Source organism: Nannospalax galili, unplaced genomic scaffold (genome assembly GCF_000622305.1).
Source record: "Nannospalax galili isolate Female #2095 unplaced genomic scaffold, S.galili_v1.0 scaffold2462, whole genome shotgun sequence".
Taxonomy (NCBI): domain Eukaryota; kingdom Metazoa; phylum Chordata; class Mammalia; order Rodentia; family Spalacidae; genus Nannospalax; species Nannospalax galili.
This window is the reverse complement of record NW_008347828.1, coordinates 16,811-38,814: the sequence shown is the minus strand read 5'-3', so window position 1 is coordinate 38,814 and position 22,004 is coordinate 16,811. Positions and strand designations below refer to the sequence as shown.

At 41.3% G+C, this 22,004-nt stretch overlaps 1 pseudogene; it reads right to left on the bottom strand.

The window, feature by feature from the left end:
• The window catches only part of LOC103743220, a 15,847-nt pseudogene extending 1,634 nt beyond the window's left edge, over window positions 1-14,213 (bottom strand).
• Window positions 14,214-22,004: the final 7,791 nt, after the last annotated feature.

The following is a 22,004-nucleotide window of genomic DNA, read 5'->3' as shown; positions in this document are numbered from 1 at the left end:
TACTGATCTATTGATGAACATCCAAATGTGTCCAATGAGATGTCAGTACAGTCTGCAGTGATGCAGTAACAGTCTTTTCAGCACACAGTTTTTCCCAAAGGCTGCTCTGTGTTCACAGTTTTGAGTCCCTGACCAGGGCCAGACAGCTTGCAGGCACCTACTGCTCTAGGCAGACTCATCAATACCTGGTTCCTCCAGTTTCTGAATTATTGTCAGTTTGAGGGCGGTGAACAGGTTTTGTTTTTAGAAAAAAAAAGAAAAGAGAGAAAGGTATCTAGAGAAAGAAATCTAAAGGACCTCATACTACTTCCCCATCCCATTCTGAGCTCTAGTACGACTCCAAAGCTGGAAAATACACAAGGCAAGGATAACAAAGAAGGAGGGTCTTTTTCTGGGGAAGGGAGGGAGATTATTTCTGCGTTCCTCAATTCTCCAAACTAAACTAGTAAAAAGGAAGCCTTAGTCTCTAGATAAATCAAAATATTAAATATTTCACTAGGCAACTAAGAAAGAAAAAAATAACCAATGTAGTCCTCATCTTTCACCCTCTGAATACCTTTTAAATAAAGGCATATACTAGGCACCAGGACAGGGGACTAAGCACTAAAATCTAAACCTACTACCTAACAGCTCCAAATATATGAAACTCTAGAAAAGGCAGCTAATCTATAGGGATAAGAAGCACATCTGTGTTTGCCTAGGTATGGGCACTAGGGGATGGACAGTACATGAAAGGGCCCACAGGAGCCTCTAGGGATGGTTACATGGGAGACGCATTTGTTAACCCCATTAAATTATGTACTAAAAATGAGTGCATTCTACTGCATGTAAATTCCATCTCAAAAATTTTTATGGCTTATATCTTTAAAGAGGACTCCCTCTTTTTAAATATTTTATTTGTTATTTGTATTTTGTGTGTATGAGTATATTGCCTACATGTATGTAAGTGCACTCATGTTGTGCAGCACCATAGAGATCAGAAGAGAACATCAGAGTCCCCTGGAACTGGAGTTATGGAGAGTTGTTAGCCACCATGTGGATGCTGGGAATTGAACCCAGGTCCTCTGTAAGAGCAGCCAGTGCTCTTAACTGCTGAGCCATCTCCAGCGCCTCCATCTTATTCTCTTGAGTCAGGGTCTCCTGTTGAACCTGGAGCTATACTGACAGTCAATAGACCCCAGTGATCCCCCTGTCTCTGCCCCATTCCACAACACTGAGGTTACAGTCATGTGTGTGGTCATACCCAGCTTTTTTACATAGGTACTAGGGATTTGAACTCAGGTCCCTATGATTGCATAGCAAGCTCTCTTACTGATACAGCCATTTCTCCAGCATCTCCACTATGATTGCTAAATTGTAGTTTATAACAAATAAAAAATAACAGATATACTCTAGTTTCTAGCCTGCTATTAGATCTAGAAGTTATGTGTAGGTCACGATCAACTTAGTATGAGTCAGTAGGAAGTCTAGGCCTAACGGATTGTGTGGAAGGACTGCAGGAGATATGGTACATTCCCTGTTCTCTGTAGGTCAGCCATCACACATTTAGCCCATGCAAAATCACTTGGGTTTTGTTCTTTTTCCTTCACATAATTCAGTAAGGACACTTTTTCTCCTTGTAGATTTTATATATTTATCTGGAAACTTTGTGACCATTGAGGAATTCTTGGGCAAAAAAATAAAAATAAAAATAGGAAGTTTCAGACCAAAGTACCCTGCTTAGAAATGAAGAAAACAGACTGCTGAGATGGCTCTGTGGGTAAAGGGACATGCCACATATACCTGACAATCTGAGTTCAGTCCCTGGAACCCATGCAAAGATAGGAGGAGAAGACCAACTCCATAAAGTTGTTCTATGACTTTCACACATGCTCCATGGGGTTCAGTGCCAATATACATCATACAACAAACAGAATAAAAGAAAATGCTTATTTTTTAAAAAATGAAGAAAGAAGGAGCTGGAGAGGTGGCTCAGTGGTTAAGAGCCATGGCTGCTCTTACAGAAGACTTTGGTTCAGTCCTCTGAACCAAACATATCTAGCATCAACATATGGGCTAACAGCCATCTGTAACTCCAGTTCCAGGGGATTCAACACCCTCTTCTGACCTTCACAAGCACTGCATAACATGGGTGCACATACATACATTCAGGCAATTCCCTCATACATAAAATTAAAAATATAAAATATTTTTTAAGATTTAAAAAGGGAGAAAGAGGAAAGGGTATGCAAGTGCATTGAGGAGCTTCCTGAAAATCTGATTATTCTCTTCCCACTTGTAAGGATGTCGGGCAAGATCCATGAAACATTGCTTTTGTAGTCTGCTTCCAGCACTTAAGCAGTAGGGCTTGAAATCAATCAATTATTGTTATTATTATTATTATTATTATTATTATTTTAGTCTTTTTGAGAGAAGGTCTCCCTGTAGCCACAGCTGGCTTGGATTAACTATGGAGATCAGGCTGGCCTCGAACTCACAGAGATCCACCAGCCTCTGCCTCCCAATGCTGGGACTAAAAGCATGTGCCACCACACTGGCTCAAATAATTAATTTTAAAATTTACTTTTTATTTTATGTGTATGAGTGTTTTGCCAGCATACATATAAGTGTAACTTAAAAGATAAATCTCACCAACCATGGTGCTCATGCCTGTAATCCCAGCACTCTCCAAAAACCTGAGGCAGGAAGGCTACTGTGAGTTCAAGTCCAGTCAGTGCCACAAAATGAGTTCAAGGCAGCCTGAGCAACAGTGTGAGACCCTGTCTCAAGGAAAGAAAAGGCAGGAAGAAATAAGAAGGAAGGAAGGAGAGGAGAGAAGGAGAGTAGAGGGAGAGAGATAGAGGCTCACATTCTTACAACTTCATGTGACCTATAGCTAAAAAAGTAGAAAGAAAACTAGGATAAGAAAGACACTTATCATTCTTTCCATGTTCAGATAAAATTAAGATCAAAAGCCAGGCATGGTTGCACGTATCACTGATTTCAGCACTTGGAGGCAAAAGTAGGCAGATCTCTTTGAGTTCCACGCTACCTAGGACTATATAGTAAAAAAAGAAAGAAAGAAAGAAAGAAAGAAAGAAAGAAAGAAAAAAAGAAAGAAATCAAACTACCTATCTAAATGTGGGCTGGAGATAGGGCTCAGCTGTTCGGCTGTTAAGAGCACATGCTGCTCTTGCAAAGGACTCCAGTCTGGTTCCCAGAACCCAGGATGGTGGGGCAGGCAGCTTACAACCACTTGTCACTCTACCTCCAAGGGATCCAACACCTCTTGCCTCCAAGAATACCTGCAGTCAAGTGCACAGACACACACATATACACATAATTAAAAATAAATCTTTAAAGTAAATAAATAATTAGAAAATAAATAAGGGGGGCTGGAGAGATGGTTCAGCGGTTAAGAGCACTGGCTGTTCTTGAAGATGACATGGGTTTGAATTCCACGGCCCACATGACAGCTAACAACCATCTGTAACTTCAGCTCCAGGGAATCTGATGCCTTCCATCCTCCAAGGGCACTGTACAACATGGGTGCACTTACACACATGCAGGCATAACACTCATACACATAAAAAATAAATAAATAAATAAAAATAAAAATAAACATATCTCGTTTGAGTCAAATTACAGCCATATTATAAATACCTTGGATTTGCATTGCAATTGCTACATAAGCACAATATAGTGTTTGTGTATGTACTAAGCCATCATCTTAAAATGATCTTAAAGTCTAATTGCAATCCACTTTCTTGTGGGCAGGACTATGTCACTGCTGCTTAAACACTACAGAAACTGCATGGGGTGACTTAGAGGAAGATGGATCCCCTTCCCCAGTATGGCACTAATCTCCCTGAATGTAGGTGCTTGCAGACAGACAGGAGGGCAGGGGAGCTGGCCAAGACCTCAGATGGGCCAGAAAATAGGTCAGTGAGGTGGGACAGCCAGGAAAATGACTACTAACTGCAGGCTCTAGGTGTGTGCAGGGATCAATGCAAAAGCTCTGGGTGGGCCTATGTAGAGAGTGAGACCCCTCTACAGCCCCTCCACACCTTCCTTGAAGGAAAGATAGAATCCTGTCCACCCACAGAGCTACACAACTACACAGTGGCACCCAATGCTTTTCTACAAGTAGTACTTCTATAATACTAAGAGGCACCTAGTAGCTGATCCACTCATATGTAAGAACAGCTTCATATGTGAGAACATAGACTTCAAGACATGATTACAACAGTCTCCCAGCATCTCTGGGGTCTCTGGAGGCTAACCTCCAGACAGGGAACTTTCTGGCTTAGCACAAAGCTGGAGAGACTGGGAAGACCAATCTAAGTCACAGTCCAAACACTAAGACTGTGTGCAGAGTACCAGGGATGCATTCCCACTATACACCCTCATCATCATGGGTCAGTGTGAGGCAGCTGTCTCCCACTTCTCTCCCCACTCACCTGCGGGAACCCAGATGTCAAAGAGCCACTCAGAAAGGCCTACGCCTCAATGGAGAGAATAACTGACTCCTAGGACAAGGATGCTCACTGGTCAAGAGATCCCTATTTTTCACTTATAGCAAAGTTGAAGGAAGCCTTATTCAGATCTGCTAATAAACTACTAAAAATATTTGTTCATGAGAGTAAACTACAAATGTGGGAGACTTAACATGGAAGTATTTTAAATAATTGAATAAATGCTATAACAAGACTCACCCTCATATCTACCAAATTATCTATGTGAACACACTTTCCCAGTACTCACAGCTATAGGAACAAAAAATAAAAGTAGAACTGATTCAAATCCTGTGTTATCCAACACAGATGTGAATTAAATGGGAAAAAAAATCAAATATCATCTTCTTAAGAGAAATATTTATCTCAAATTTTACTTTTTATAGTTGTCTACAAGTATATAAAACAGCATTGATCAAGTGCACACTACTACCACTACTACTAATTTGATTCAGGGGAAAATTTTTCACTGAGAATTTTATTTACATAATAAACACATAAGCAGGATCTTGTTGCAGAGCTCTGATCTACATCTGTGAAGTTTTCCCAGGTCTATGATTTGCTGAGGTGTGAAAGGCCCCTCAGGTGGGCTGAGTGTTGGCCATGGTAGGACACAGAGAGCCTTTCTTCCTTTGTAAAAGTCTTTAAGAAAACTTTGTTTGGCAGAAAGGCCTATTGTAGCAGATAGATGTGACACACAGGCCTGAGGACCTCAGTTTGATCCTCATATACCACAAGGTACAGGAGAGAATGGGCTTCCAAGGGTTGTCAGCTCACACACACACACACACACACACACACACACACACACACACAGAGACCAATAAAAATGGAGGGAAGTGCTGACTTTGGTGAGACTTGGCTGTACCTGGGAGTCAATGACAAAGGTCAGTGTTCCTGTTCCCTGGAAGATCATCTCATAGTCAAATGCAGAGTCAAAAAAGTCAATCTGTCCCAGGAAGTCCCAAATTTGGAAGTTTACAAAGGAGCTGTTTGAGATGTCTTCCCAGCAGATCTTGTTGGTGCTCTCCAGGAACAGGGTCTCGTTGGGAGACATTTTGTGAAAGACAACTTTCTGAACCAATGACTTGCTGCTCCTCCTGAGACCCATGAGCAAGATTCTGGGCTTCACCTCAGTACTGAAAGGGTCACTGAAGTCCAAAACTAGAGAAACCACGAAACAAAATAGAGTGAGTGGTGGGCAGTGCTTGAGCCGGAGTTTCACTTCCACCTCAGATGGATTTATGACTCAGGTGCTACTCTTCCAAATAGTGTTTCCTCCACTTCCCACTCATAGGACAGTGTGGGGACATGAAAAACCCTGAAATGCTCTCACTCCCTCACACATCTCAGAGGAGCAAAGTCCAGATGCACAGCTTGGCATCCTGAGCAGGAACTTGGAATACGAAAGGCAGAGGCTTCCTAGAGCAGCCTGTCCAAAAAAGAACTCAGGTCTCAAGCCATGTTCTCCTTTATGTGGCCAACAGAGTGCCTATGCACTAAAGAGGTGCCCTTGGTTACCTTCTTCTGACCAGCATTCTCCCAGGCCCCAAGGCCTGGAGAAAACAGGCACAAACCAGAAGCCTTAGATTCAGACTGAGAGAATGCTTGAAAGCTTGTGAAAGGCAGGTCAGGCCCACCTACTCCTGGCTCCCACCATCAGTAAGATAACCACAGACAACTATTTCAATTTAAATTAATTGGGGCTGGAGATGGCTCAGAGGCTGGTATTACAGAGGACCTACCTGAGTTCGGTTCCCAGCACCCACATCTAGTAACTCACAACCTCTTGTAACTAAGGCTCTGCGTGATCCAAAAAAAGACTCAATCAGATGTGGTGGAGCATGCTTTTCATCCCAGTACTCAGGAGGCAAAGTTAGGCAGCTCTCTGTGAATTCAAAGCCAGCTGAGTCTATATAGCTGGTTCCAACCCAGCCATCGCTGTATAGTGAGATCCTGTCTAAAAATAAGTTCCCAGCACCCACATCTAGTAACTCACAACCTCTTGTAACTAAGGCTCTGCGTGATCCCAAAAAAGACTCAATCAGATGTGGAGGAGCATGCTTTTCATGCCAGTACTCAGGAGGCAAAGTTAGGCAGATCTCTGTGAATTCAAAGCCAGCTGAGTCTATATAGCTGGTTCCAACCCAGCCATCGCTGTATAGTGAGATCCTGTCTAAAAATAAATAAATAAGTAAATGAATAAATAGATAAATAAAAATAAAATGGAAGTGATGATGACAATAAACATTTCACAGGACAGTTATGCTAGTTAAATGAAATCAAGGGCCTAAAATAATTAAGACTCAAGCAGCTGAGTCAAGAGTTCTTGAGAAGCCTGGGTTACATAGCATGTAGACTCATTCACACACAAAAGAATAAAGTTGAACTCTTACCTGATACCACATACAAAAGAATAAAGTTGAACTCTTACCTGATACCACATACAAGTTAACTGAAAATGGACAAACACCTCAATTTAAAAGCTAAAACTACAAACTCTTAGAAAGAAACATATCTTGGTGATGTGATCAGGCCATGGGTTCTCAGCTGTGACACCAAAAGCAAAGTAACCAAGTGGAAAGGACACCCAAAGTGCACATGATCAAAACTTTAAAAAGATGGGGCTAGAGAGATGGCTCAGTGGTTAAGAGTATTTGCTGTTCTTACAGAGGACCTGGGATTGGTTCCTAGCACCCATGTTGAGTGGCACAACCTGTAACTCCAGCTCCAGGAGATTTGATGCCCTCTTCTGGCCTCCATGGATACCTGTACCCACATGCACAGACACAGACAGACACACACACACACAAACACACACACATACATAAAAATAAAATAAATTCTTTTCTTTTAATTAAAGAAAAGGCAACTACCATAATGGAAGAAAGCATTTTTACACCACAAGGCTCTAATTTCTAAATGTATGAGGAACTCCTAAAATTCAATAGTAAGATAACCCAAGGGGAAAATGAGCCAAGGATCTAAAGCTATTTCTCTAAAGAAGATACACAAATGACCATATAATAAGCATATGAAGAAAGGTCCCACATATCAACCATCATGGAAATACATGTTAAAACCACCACAGTGAGATGCCTCCTTACAGAAAGTAGCAAGTGTTAGAGCTCAAGAGATGCTTAAGCAGTTAAGAGCACTGACTGCTCTTAGACAGGACCCGGGTTTGAGTCCCAGCACCCACACGGCAGCTAACAACCACCTGTAGCTCCAGTTCCAGGGGATCTGACACCCTCTTTTGACTTTCATAGACCCTGCATGACGCAGGTGCATTTACATACATGCAGGCAATACACTCATACACATAAAATAAAAATAAATAATTTTAAAAAAAGTAGTACGATGTGTTGAGAAGGGTGCTGGGAAGCTGGATCTCTTTCATACTGCTGGTAGAAATGTAAAACAGTACACTTTGAAAAATAATTTGACACTTCCTTAAAAGCTTCAATATAGAACTATAACATGGCCCAGCAATACCACCAGTAGAAATATACTTTTTTTGTTTTTGTTTTTTTGAGACAGCGTGTCCCTCTAGCCCCAGCTGGCCTGGAACTCACTATGTCAACCAGGCTGGACTTGATCTCACAGCAATCCACCTGCCTCTGCCTCCGTTTAAAGGCATGCACCACCACACCCAGCTCAGGAATATAATTTTTTTTAACTTTATGTATGTATGTATGTATGTATGTATGTATGTCACTGGGGAGGTAGAGGCAGGCAGATCTCTGTGAGTTGCCAGTCTGGTCTACATAGTGAGTTCCAGGCCAGGTGGGGCTACAGGAAGACCCTGTCTCAAAAACATAAAGTTACTTACTTAATTAAGAATGAATATATGCCCAAGTAAAAACTTGCATATGAATTTTCACTTACAATAGTTAGAAAGTAGCCAAAGCCTAATGCCCATCAATTCATAAATGAATATATAGGCTGTGACATATTCATAAACAGAATATGAATCAGCCATGAAATGGGGCTAGAGTGGTAATTCAAGCTACAACAGGGGTAAACTTTGAAAGCCTCACACTGTGAAAAGATGCTAGAAACAAAAGGCTGCATATTATATTATTCCAGCTAAATGAAACATTTTAAAGTAGATCATAAACTGTAAAAATAGGATGTCAGCATGTTACAGCCTTCCCAAACTAGATCCCTAAGAATAAAAGAGGCTTGCATTATAGTAGGTGAACAAATAAACATATGAGTACCCCCTAAGAAATAGAACATGCTGCTGGAGAGATGGCTCAGCAATTAAGAGCACACTTACTGCTCTTGCAGAGGACCTAGGTTCAATTCCCAGAACCCACATGGTGGCTAACAACCATCTGTAACTCCAGTTCTAGGGGATCCAATACCATTTTCTGACTTCTGTGGGCACTGTAGAACACAGGTGCACCTATGCAGGCATTATGCTCATACACATAAAAAAATAATAAAGTATTTTTTTTAAAAAAAGAAAGAATTAAGCCAGGCGTGGTGGCACACACCTTTAATCCCAGCACTTGGGAGGCAGAGGTAGGCAGATTTCTGTGAGTTCAAGGCCAGCCTGGTCTATATAGTGAGTTCTAGGCCTGCTGGGACTACAGGGAGACCCTGTCTCAAAAAGACAAGAAGAAAAGGAAAAAGAAAAAGAAAGAAAGAGAAAAGAGCAGAATCAAGAGAAACCTGAAGCTAAACTCTGAATGATAAGAGTTCTGAGGCAGAGGGGGTGTGATGACACCCAAGAGGGCCATCATTTGGAGAATCACATAACAAGAGCACAGGTAAACTGCTCCATCATGAGACACACACACCAGGATGTCCTGCCGGTGTGAGGATGTGGGATGTGGATGTGGGAGACTGGGGGCAATGAGGATGGCAGAAACACAGCAGGTCCACAGCACTGGAGAGGCCCAGCAGCAAGAGCACCCACACTACTGTCCTCCAAGTACTTGCATATCTGATTCTTACTACAACACACAGAGCACAGCATCCTCTGAGAAGTCACCATCTTCCCTCCAGACATTTCCTCAAATGCCAAACATCTGAGAAATACTGATTATACAAGAGAATGCAAATCAGCAAAGGGAGAAACAGACCCTGCATGAAGGAATCAGAGCAAACTTTTAAGTTACAGATAAGTAAGCAAGGGGAAAATGGTGACAATTTGAGAGCAAAAGCAGTCAGAAGAAAGGCTCATGGAGAACCTGGAAATACCACCACAGAGGGAAGAGGCATAGACAATGCAAGGTAAAATAAACACAGCTGAGGGAAAGATTGAACAGGAAAATTCTCTCCAAATGAAGTAAGAAGAAAGAGAGCCCTAGAAGGTATGAAATGAACATTAACTAGTGACATCAGGAATAAGACTCAGAAGTTCCATTTTCTACCAAAGAAGTTCCCCAAAGGGCAGGACATAGTGGTACATGCCTGTAATCCTGCACTCAGGAGGATGGGGTTTCAAAGCCAGTTTGATCAAACATGAGGCCCTGTCACCAAAAACAAACACAAAACAAAATAAACAACAAAACAGGTTAGGGATGTAATTCAAAGGTGGAGCACTGCACTTGACTAGCATTCTGGAGGCCCTGAGTTTAATTCTCAGCACTTCAAAAGAAGCTTCAAAAGAGAAAGACTGCAGAGCATAAAGGGTAAGCAAGATTTATAAAAAACAATGAGCCCTTCCCAAGTGAGAAGAAAACTCAAAATAAACAGGCCCACTAAATAAAAATGAGAAACTTAAAAACAATAAGCCCATACCTTAAAACAAACCAAAACAAAAAAGAAAAAAAAAAGAGCAAAACTTCAAACACCCCCTCAGAGGGTTCTGGGGCTAGGTATGGTGGCACATGCCTTTAATCCAAGACCTCCAGGGGCATGCAGATCTCTGTGGGTTCCAGACCAGGTTGGTCCACACAGCAAATTCCAAGACCAGCCAGGGATACATAGTGAGACCCTGTCTCCAAACAACAACAGCAAAAAAAAAATACCAGAAAGCTGGGCAGGCATAATGGCATATCTGTAATCCCAGGATTTGGGAGGTGGCAGCAGTAGGATCTTGAGTTCTAGGCCAGCATTACTGAGCTACATGGTAAGTTCAAGGCTTGCTTGAGCTACATAGTGAGATCTTGTCTCAAAAAAAAAAAAAAAACAAGGGCAAAGGCTGAGGATGTGGCTCAGTGGTACAGTGCCTACTGTGTATAAGGCTTTTGAATCCAACCCCAGCACTCACAAACACACACACACACAAATTAAAAATGGGGGGTGATTTAGAGATGATTCTGGGGCTAGGTATGGTGGCACATGCCTTTAATCCAAGACCTCCAGGGGAATGCAGATCTCTGTGGGTTCCAGACCAGGTTGGTCCACACAGCAAGTTCCAAGACCAGCCAGGGATACATAGACCCTGTCTCCAAACAACAACAGCAACAAAAACTACCAGAAAGCTGGGCAGGCATAACGGCATATCTGTAATCCCAGGATTTGGGAGGTGGCAGCAGTACGATCTTGAGTTCTAGGCCAGCATTACTGAGCTACATGGTAAGTTCAAGGCTTGCTTGAGCTACATAGTGAGATCTTGTCTCAAAAAAAAAAACCAAGGGCAAAGGCTGAGGATGTGGCTCAGTGGTAGAGTGCCTACTGTGTATAAGGCTTTTGAATCCAACACCAGCACTCACACACACACACACACACACACACACAAATTAAAAATGGGGGGTGATTTAGAGATCGCTTAGTGGTTAAGAGCTTGCACTGCTCTTACAAAGGACTTGAATTAAGTTCCCAGCACCAATATCAGGGAGCACACAAGTCCCTGTAACTCCAGCTCCAGGGGTTCTGATATCCTCTTCTGGCCTCCGTGGGCTGAAGGGATTGTGAAATAGTGTTTAAAAATATGCTTGATGAATTGAGCTGAATTTTGAGCATGTACATCTAGAAAGCCTTGTGTCTCATGAGAAAGTTTACACAAGAATAGTTGCTGTGGAGATATCTCCAGAATGCCAGTTCTCCCCTCTTGTTTCTCATGACACACATTAACCTCCTAAGTTGACATAGCATGGAGATAATGTGCCTGTGCCCATCTTGTTTTACTGAATTCTTCTATTCTTATTATTATCCAGAGTTCTTTAAATATTTGAGAACTGTGGTTCTCACAAGCATGAGAAACCACTTTATTGCTGTTCAGTTCTGTAGACATGTGGCTGTCGTTCTCACACTAGGAAAACAAATGCAGAGCTGTGGTGCTATTGACACTTGTATGTGACGAAGTAATACCAGCCCCTGGTTATTTACTCAGTCCCTTGATAATCCATTCAAGTTCTATGGTTTTTCCCCTGTTGGCCACAGTGGATACCTGCACACAAGTAGCATACACACACAGGAACATTTAAAAAATGTAAAAAAAAATACATAAAACCAAGCATGGTGGCACACACCTTTAATCCCAGCACTAGGGAGGAAGAGGCAGACAGACCTCTGTGAGTTTAGTCAGCCTGCTGCAGTCCAGCCTGGGCTAGATAGTGAGACCCTGTCTCAAAAACCAAAAACAAGCAAACAAAAAAGGAAAGAAAAGACATCAGATTTGTAACAACATGGGTCTAAGTCCAAATAATATCTTTGAAGATAAAAGAAAGATCTTTGCATTCAGAACTATATGTCAGTTGTTCTATTTTTCAAGTGTAGAAGCAAAATAACACTCTCAAACATTTAAAGATTCTGAAAGGTCAATTTCCATTTGATTTCATGGAAATAATTTCCAAAGGAAGAATTGCTAAATGATGTTTACTGAAAGAAAACATGTTGGTTTAACATATACTGTCATGCAGGGAGCAATGGAGAAACAAATTTTAATGAAACTTACTAGTTTTAAGTACTGATTTAAATCTTTTGAATAAAACCTAGAGCTGAGCATGGTGGTGCATACCTTTAATCCCAGCACTCAAGAGGCAGAGGCAGGTGGATCTCTGTGTGTTCAAGGCCAGCCTGATCTACAAAGTGAGTTACAGGCCAGCTGGGACTACAGGGAGACTCTGTCTGAAAAAGACCAAAAACCAAACCAAAACAAAACAAAATAAAACTAACATTACAGCCAACATGTAGATAGGCAAGAAAAGGGAACTCAAAGTATGCTATGGTTCTTGCTACAAAAGCATATTTTGGAGTAAAGGGTGAAGCTCAGTGATAGAACAGTTACAGAAGGCTGGAGGCCATGACCCCAGAACCAAACCTGGGCTGGAGGTTCCCAGGACCCACATTGGGTTGTTCATAATTGCATGTAACTCCAGCTCTAGGAATCCAACACCTCTGGCTTCCTCTGAGGGTGCTGCACTCACAACACACACCTAAGTTAAAAAAATTTTTTTAAAAACCTATCTGGGGACCACAGAGGTGAAAAAAACTATCTGAAACTAGTAGAGCATATAAATTTGTGCAAAGTATTAGAAAAGGGCCCAGAAGGTCACTGTAGCCTGGAAATTCCTCATTCCTCCAAAAAGTGTGAGTGACATGTACAAGCATGGAGAATGGGCATGAGCATGAGTGATGCAGGGCAACCTGGGAAAAGGGGTGGAGCCGTAGCTATATTGGAACTTGGGAGCGAAGCACGCAGCTGGCTAAAGAGTGGGGAACAGCGGAATTCATGGATGCAGGTGGGCAGGGAGAGGTGAGACACTCAGACCATGGGGTGAGACAGTGCTTAAGCTGATGGAGACTACTCGCAGGGCTTGAAAGGCACATGAGTTATGAGAAGTTGTTTCTTTGTAAGTCACTCCCTCCCGGAAGTCATAATCTGTGCAAAACCCAAACAGAACTGTGTTAGCCCAGTTTTGTTAACCAGCGTGACATGGGTGCACTTACCTATATGCAGGCAATACATTCATACACACAAAATAAAAATGATAAATAATTTAAAAAAAAACTATCTGAAACTAGTAGAGCATATAAATTTGTGCAAAGTATTAGAAAAGGGAACAAACTGCACAAGTTCGGGAAAAGCAAGGGAGTTAGTGGCAGTGCTGACATAGATCACACAATGGATCATGAAATATGTAATTAGAATGACGTGGGTCATGCAGACACAGATGGACTCAAAGGGGAAAATCCCTGGGCCACAGGTGTCCTGTACATGTGGGAAAATAGTTCAGTTACTTGTATGTGAAAATTCTTTAAAGGTTCTAGAGAGGCTAGAAAAAATTTTTACAAGCCTTGGAAGCAAATGGAGAATCCAGAGGAGGGCATTGCTGCTATTTTGCATAATAAAAGATTTGCCAAAATGAGTTATGAGAAGTTGTTTCTTTGTAAGTCACTCCCTCCCGGATGTCAAAAACTGTGCAAAACCCAAACAGAACTGTGTTAGCCCAGTTTTGTTAACCAGCATCAGGACCAGGAGACCCAGAGAGCAGGAAGGGGAAAATTTAGTGAAACAAATTGACATAGTTGGCAGGATGGTGCTGGAAATGACAAACTGCACAAGTTCGGGAAAAGCAAGGGAGTTAGTGGCAGTGCTGACATGGGTCACACAATGGATCATGAAATATGTAATTAGAATGACCTGGGCCATGCAGACACAGATGGACTCAAAGGGGAAAATCCCTGGGCTACAGCTGTCCTGTACATGTGGGAAAATAGTTCAGTTACTTGTATGTGAAAATTCTTTAAAGGTTCTAGAGAGGCTAGAAAAAAATTTTACCAGCCTTGGAAGCAAATGGAGAATCCAGAGGAGGGCATTGCCGCTATTTTGCATAATAAAAGATTTGCCAAAGGCAGAAGATGCTGTAAGGTTAAGGAGTTACTCTCAGCATCAGAGCTTGAGAGAGAGAATAAAAGGGAGATTCTAACTTGTGTAAAGTTAGGGGACCAGGGGTCCAAGGACCCAGGAAAAAAGACAGTAATGAAAAAAGAATCAATCTAGAAATAAAAGTAGCTAAAGCTGCCCCTCAGAGTCAACCTTGGATACAAACGGAGGAAAAAGATAACAGTGCTATAACTAGGAGAAAATACTCCATACTGGAGGAGTTGAAACTAGGAAAGACTTACAAGTAAGCAATCAAAAAGCCCCTCACCACATGGCTCATGAGGATATAGGACATGGGAGCAAATAATGTCAGCATAAGTCCTTCAGAAGCATCACAGATGAGTTACATAACCACCCATCCTTCCTTGAGACATAGGCTGTTAAACCTAGACTAATGCAGGGGGGGAGCAGTCCCTAATGGGATGGCTAGTGCAAGGCATCAAAGATACATGGTCATGACCAAGGGAAACTCCCATGATTAACAGGGTTTAGAGGACTATAAAAGAAGGACAGGCATTATTGAGAATTAGGAATAGAAAAAGCAATATATAATGGCCAGTTCACTGGGCCAGATAGGGCTGTATTCACCAGAGATATAAAGGAAAGCTTAAATCAACTGGGAACTTGAGAATGGTATAGAGCTTTAAAGGTTTTGCTAAGTTCTTTAATGGGACAGGATCTTTGTAAAGCAAGAGAGGCTTTAACAGTTCTAAGTGAGTCAGCCCAGCATGTAAAATGTGTCTGTAGAATAACACCCTACAAGAGACACAAAAAAGACAAGACAGAAGAAACGGTCCATTTGGGTTACTCAAAGACAAATGTGGCAAGATTTATGTCGAGCCCAAATTCCCTAAGAAAAAAATGGATAGAAAACTAAATTCGGTACTAAGGAGTTTCTGGAAGGCATTAAACCCAAAAGAGCAGTTCACAAAAAGGCATTCAGGGGATGAAAACTGTCCCAGGGTGATTAAAGATCCCCAAAGATTAAATAACGTACATTTCTCTCCTGAGAAAAGCTATGCTAGGGATGGAGGCAGTTTTTCCCACCAGGGCCTCCCCCAACACCTAGGTATTGTCAATGGAGAGGCGGCAGATATGGCTACAGCCAGGAGGCAGACCCAGGACCTGCCTGACTTAGGGAACTAACATGTGCAGTGAGGACAAAAGAGACCCTATGCCTCCTCAGACCGGTGCATGGTCAGGCAATTTGAGCCAACATCTTTAAATGTATCAAGGATAAAAGAATACAAAGAGACTCCATGTAAGAGCCCCAGAATGTGGAATGACTCCAAAGGGATAACTAAAGATAGTAAAGAACTAACCAAATGAATGCCTCTTACACATGCTATGGTACCTAACAAAGATCTATAGAGAAAGCAATTAATTCATTTTCACTGTAGTAAACACATTGATAGAACTAGGGTTGTTTCTACAGGAAGAAAGCACTTAGATACACAAGCGACACATAGGTTTCTGAATCAAAGAGACTGATACTCATGGCAATAACTCTTTTGCATAAAATTCGTAGTAAACGGGTTTTAACACAAAATGCTTCTGTTCACTCATTTTCACTGTTATAAACACGTTGTTAGAACTACTGTTCTTTCTACAGAAAGCAAGCACTTAAATTCAGAAGCGACACATATTTTTCTAAAGCAAAGACACTGACGTTCATGGCAATACTCTTTCGAAAACAATTTGTAGAAAACGGGTTGTAACAGAAAATGCTTCTGTTCATTCGTTTTCACTGTAGTAAACACATTGATAGTATCATCTACAGAAATCAAGTACTTAGATACAAAATCAACAAATATTTATCTAAAGCAAAGAGACTGACACATATGGCAATAGTGTTTTGAATACAATTCATAGGAAACGGTTTTTAAAACAAAATGTTTCTGTTCATTCGTTTTCACTGTTATAAACACATTGTTTGAACTACTCTTCTTTCTACAGAAAGCAAGCACTTAGATACAAAGCTCCTAGGAAACGTGTTATAACACAAAATGCTTCTGTTATTAGACTATTTGAACACATTGTTAGAGGTACTGTTCTTTCTGCAGAAAGCAAGCACCTGGATACACAACGGAGATATGTTTTTCTAAAGCAAAGAGACTGAAAGTCATGGCAATACTCTTTTGAATACAATTCGTAGGAAACGGGTTTTAACACAAAATGCTTCTGTTCATCTGTTTTCACTATTATAAACACATTGTTAGTACTACTGTTCTTTCTACAGAAAGCAAGAACTTAGATACACAAGTGACACATATGTTTCTAAAGCAAAGAGACTGATACTTATGGCAATACTCTTTTGCATAGAATTCCTAGGAAATGGCTTTTAACAAAAAAACGCTTCTGTTCATTCGTTTTCACTGTAGTAAACACATTGATAGAACTACGGTTGTTGCTACAGGAAGCAAGCACTTAGATACACAAGTGACACATATGTTTCTAAAGCACAGAGACTGATGCTCACTGCAATACTCTTTTGCATACAATCCTTAGGACACGGATTTTAAAACAAAATGCTTCTGTTCATTCTTTTTCACTGTAGAAAACACATTGATAGAACTACGGTTGTTTCTATAGGAAGCAAGCACTTAGATACTCAAGCGACACATATGTTTCTAAAACAACGAGACTGATACTCATGGCAATACTCTTTTGCATACAAAATGCTTCTGTTCATTCGTTTTCACTGTGATAAACACATTGTAGAACTACTGTTCTTTATACAGAATGCAAGCACTTAGATACTCAAGAGACACATACTTTTCTAAAGCAAAGAGACTGACACTCATGGCAATACTCTCTTTCATACAACTCGTAGGAAACGGGTTTTAACACAAAATGCTTCTGTTCATTCGGTTTCACTATTATAAACACATTGTTAGAACTACTGTTCTTTCTACAGAAAGCAAGCACTTAGATACAAAAATGACACATATTTTTCTAAAGCAAAGAGACTGACACTCATGGCAAAACTCTTTTGAAAACAATTCGTAGGAAACGGGTTTTAACAAAAATGCTTCTGTTCATTCGTTTTCACTGTAGTAAACACATTGATACTACTACAGTTGTTTCAACATTAAGCAAGCACTAAGATACACAAGCGACACATAGGTTTCTGATTCAAAGAGACTGATACTCATGGCAATAACTCTTTTGCATACAATTCGTAGTAAACGTGTTTTAACACAAAATGCTTCTGTTCACACGTTTTCACTGTTATAAATACGTTGTAAGAACTACTGTTCTTTCTACAGAAAGCAAGCACTTAAATTCAGAAGCGACACATATTTCTCTAAAGCAAAGAGACAGACACTCATGGCAATAATCTTTTTCATACAATTCATAGGAAATGGGTTTGAACACAAAATGCTTCTGTACATTCGTTTTCATGATTAAAAACACATTGTTAGAACTACTGTTCTTTCTACAGAAAGCAAGAACTTAGATATACAAGCGATACATATGTTTCTAAACCAAAGAGACTGACACTCATAGCAATACTCTTTTGCATACAATTTAAGTTCCTCTGGGCCATACAGGGCTCCCTGCCCCTTCTCCCCACAACCCCCTACATGGAGACATCAGAGTCTCAGGGTGCCCTGCCCAACATGTAGGAATAGCACTGGGGAAGGATGAGACTTGATAGTGCCGTAGGAAACGGGGTTTAACACAAAATGTTTCTGTTCATTCGTTTTCACTGTGATAAACACATTGATAAAACTACTGTTCTTTCTACAGAACGCAAGCACTTACATACTCAAGCGACACATATTTTTCTAAAGCAAAGAGACTGACACTCATGGCAATACTCTGTTGCATACAATTCGTAGGAAAAGGGTTTTAACATAAAATGCTTCCATTCATTCATTTTCACTGTAGTAAACACATCGAGAGAACTACTGTTGTTTCTACAGGAAGCAAGCACTTAGATACACAAGCAACACATATGTTTCTAAAGCAAAGAGACTGATACTCATTGCAATACTCTTTTTTATACAATCCATAGGAAACGGATTTTAACACAAAATGCTTCTGTTCATTCGTTTTCACTGTAGTAAACAGATTGAAAGAACTATGGTTCTTTCTACAGGAAGCAAGCACTTAGATACACAAGTGACACATATTTTTCAAAAGGAAAGAGACTGATACTCATGGCAATACTCTTTTTCAAACAATTTGTAGGAAACGGGTTTTAACAGAAAATGAGGCACCTCCTCTCGTGACTTGGTGGCCAACGGGTCCCGAACTTAGAGAGAGAGTGCACGGTGGAAATTGGAACGGAACCCGACCAAGCCAGCCCCAGTAGCAGAGACTCTCAGTGACGCGGTGCGGGACCCGCCGCACCCCAGGTGCGCGCAGGAGACCGGCACCATGCCCAGCAGCTGGCGCTCCACGATCCCTGCACCCCCATAAGAGCCCATCTCTGAGCTGTGAAAAATGGGGACGTTCATTCATGTCGGACCTGCCAGGTCTAACAAAGTGTCCATGTTAGAACTACTGTTCTTTCTAAAGAGAGCAACCACTTAGATACACAACAGAAACATATTTTTCTAAAGCAAAGAGACTATGACATCAACACCTCCCCTATGTGTACTGTTGCTCATGACAACCAGCCCAAAGGGTCTTGCCTGTCTTGCACTCTTTGAGATTAGCCTTAGTCATAAACTGAAAAACACGTTTGGAGTTCCTAGTGCCATGGGTCAGGTTCACAGAGTAAAATGGTATAACCAGGAAAACAATAATACAAAATGCTTCTGTTCATTCGTTTTCACTCGTATAAAGACATTGTTAGAACTAATGTTCTTTCTACAGAAAGCAAGCACTTAGATTCACTAGCGACACATATTTTTGTAAAGCAAAGAGACTTACACGTATAGCAGCACTCTTTTGCATACAATTCGCAGGAAATGGGGCTTAACACAAAATGCTTCTGTTCATTCATTTTCACTCTTATAAACACATTGTTAGAACTACTGTTCTTTCTACAGAAGGAAAGCACTTAGATACACAACTGACACATATTTTTCCAAAGCAAAGAGACAGTCACTCAAGCAATACTCTTTTTTATACAATTCGTAAAAGACAGGTTTTAATACAAAATGCTTCTGTTCATTCGTTTTCACTCGTATAAAGACATTGTTAGAACTAATGTTCTTTCTACAGAAAGCAAGCACTTAGATTCACTAGCGACACATATTTTTGTAAAGCAAAGAGACTTACACGTATAGCAGCACTCTTTTGCATACAATTCGCAGGAAATGGGGCTTAACACAAAATGCTTCTGTTCATTCATTTTCAGTATTATAAACACATTGTTAGAACTACTGTTCTTTCCACACAAAGCAAGCATTTAGATACACCACGGACACATGTGTTTCTAAATCAAAGAGACTGACACTCATGGCAATACTCTTTTGAATACAATTCGTAGGAAATGGGTTTTAACACAAAATGCTTCTGTTCATTCGTTTTCACTGTAGTAAACACATTGATAGTACTACGGTTGTTTCTACAGGAAGTACGCACTTAGATACTCAAGTGACACATATGTTTGTAAATCAAAGAGACTGACACTCATGGCAATACTCTTTTGAATACAATTCGTAGGAAACGGGTTTTAACACAAAATGCTTCTGTTTATTCGTTTTCACTGTAGTAAACACATTGAGAGAACTACGGTTGTTTCTACAGGAAGGACACACTTAGATACACAAGCGACACATATGTTTCTTAAGCAAAGAGACTGATACTCATGGCAATACACTTTTGCATACAATACGTAGGAAACGGGTTTTAACACAAAGTGCTTCTGTTCATTCGTTTTTACTATTATAAGCTCATTGTTAGAACTACTGTTCTTTCTACAGAAAGCAAGCATTTAGATACACCACCGACATATATTTTTCTAAAGCAAAGAGACTGACATTCATGGCAATACTCTTTCATACAACTCGTAAGAAACGGGTTTTAACACAAAATGCTTCTGTTCATTTATTTTCACTATAAACACATTGTTAGAACTACTGTTCTTTCTAAAGAAAGCAACCACTTAGATACACAACAGACACATATTTCTCTTAAGCAAAGAGAGTAACACTCATGGCAATACTCTTTTGAATACAATTCATAGGAAACAGGTTTTAACACAAAATGCTTCTGTTCATTCATTTTCACTATATGAACACATTGTTAGAACTACTGTTCTTTCTACAGAAAGCAAGCACTTAGATACACAACAGACACATATTTCTCTTAAGCAAAGAGAGTAACACTCATGGCAATACTCTTTTGAATACAATTCATAGGAAACAGGTTTTAACACAAAATGCTTCTGTTCATTCGTTTTCACTGTAGTGAATCCAGGCCTCAGCTCACTTTTGCACTGTTTTACTTTTGTAAGTTTTTCCACCGGAAAGGTTCTGTCCAGGCAGGAGGCTCTCAAAGTTCCTCTGTGCCATACAGGGCTCCCTGCCCCTTCTCCCCACAACCCCCTCCAAGGAGACATCAGAGTCTCAGGGTGCCCTGCCCAACATGTAGGAAGAGCACTGGGGAAGGATGAGACGTCATAGTGATTAGAAACAAGGGCTCAGAGCCTGTTGGGGACCCCTGTTGTGTAAAGTAGCAGTCTCTCCATGTCCGATAGCCTATGGGCTCGGCTTCATATGCAGAGACTCCTTTTATCAGCAGAGTGCCTTCCTGGCATCTTCCTGACTCATCTTTTGAAGTAGCCATGGTCTCCGGCTCTGGAACTGCCAGCTTTTCCTGTGTGATTTTCAGGCAGTCTGACAGCCTGGCAGGAGCCCACTTCCATATGTAAATAGGGCATCCCACAAAGTACCTATCAGCTAAGGCTTTTACCACTACCCCCACAGTATAAAGTATCCTGGTTTTCCCTCAATAATCGGAGCTGGATCACCGAGACCTGGAGCCGAGCTAAGTCACTGAATAAAGGGGCTGTACCACTGACTGAGCTGAGTTCTGTGTCTTACTGCCTACGATTCAGCCTTCCCAGAGAGGGCTATCTCTTCGTAAACCATGACTCACGGATACCCAGCTTTAGCCGTTTCTCGCACCTCCCCTCGTGACCTTGTGGCCAACGGGTCCTGAACTTAGAGAGAGAGTGCACGGTGGAAATTGGAACGGAACCCGACCAGGCCAGCCCCAGTAGCAGAGACCCTCAGTGACGCGGTGCAGGACCCGCCGCACCCCAGGTGCGCGCAGGAGACCGGCACCACGCCCAGCAGCTGGCGCTCTGAGATCCCTGCACCCCCATAAGAGCCCATCTCTGAGCTGTGAAAAATGGGGACATTCATTCATGTCGGACCTGCCAGGTCTACCAAAGTGTCCAGAGAAGCAGCAAAAATGTCTCTGCATGACATCAACACCTCCCCTATGTGTACTGTTGCTCATGAAAACCAGCCCAAAGGGTCTTGCCTGTCTAGCACTCTTTGAGATTAGCCTTAGTCATAAACTGAAAAACATGTTTGGAGTTCCTAGTGCCATGGGTCAGGTTCACAGAGTAAAATGGTATATCCAGGAAAACAATCCAAACAGCATTCCCAGAATCTCGGGAAAGCAAGATTTTCCAATCACAAAATGTTAAGATTTGGTTTCCTGTAATTTTGTAGCCACCTCTGCCTGAAACACACTGGCCAAGGGTTGCACAGGCATCTCAGAGATCTTGCCTTTCTTTGAATTGTGGTTGGAGT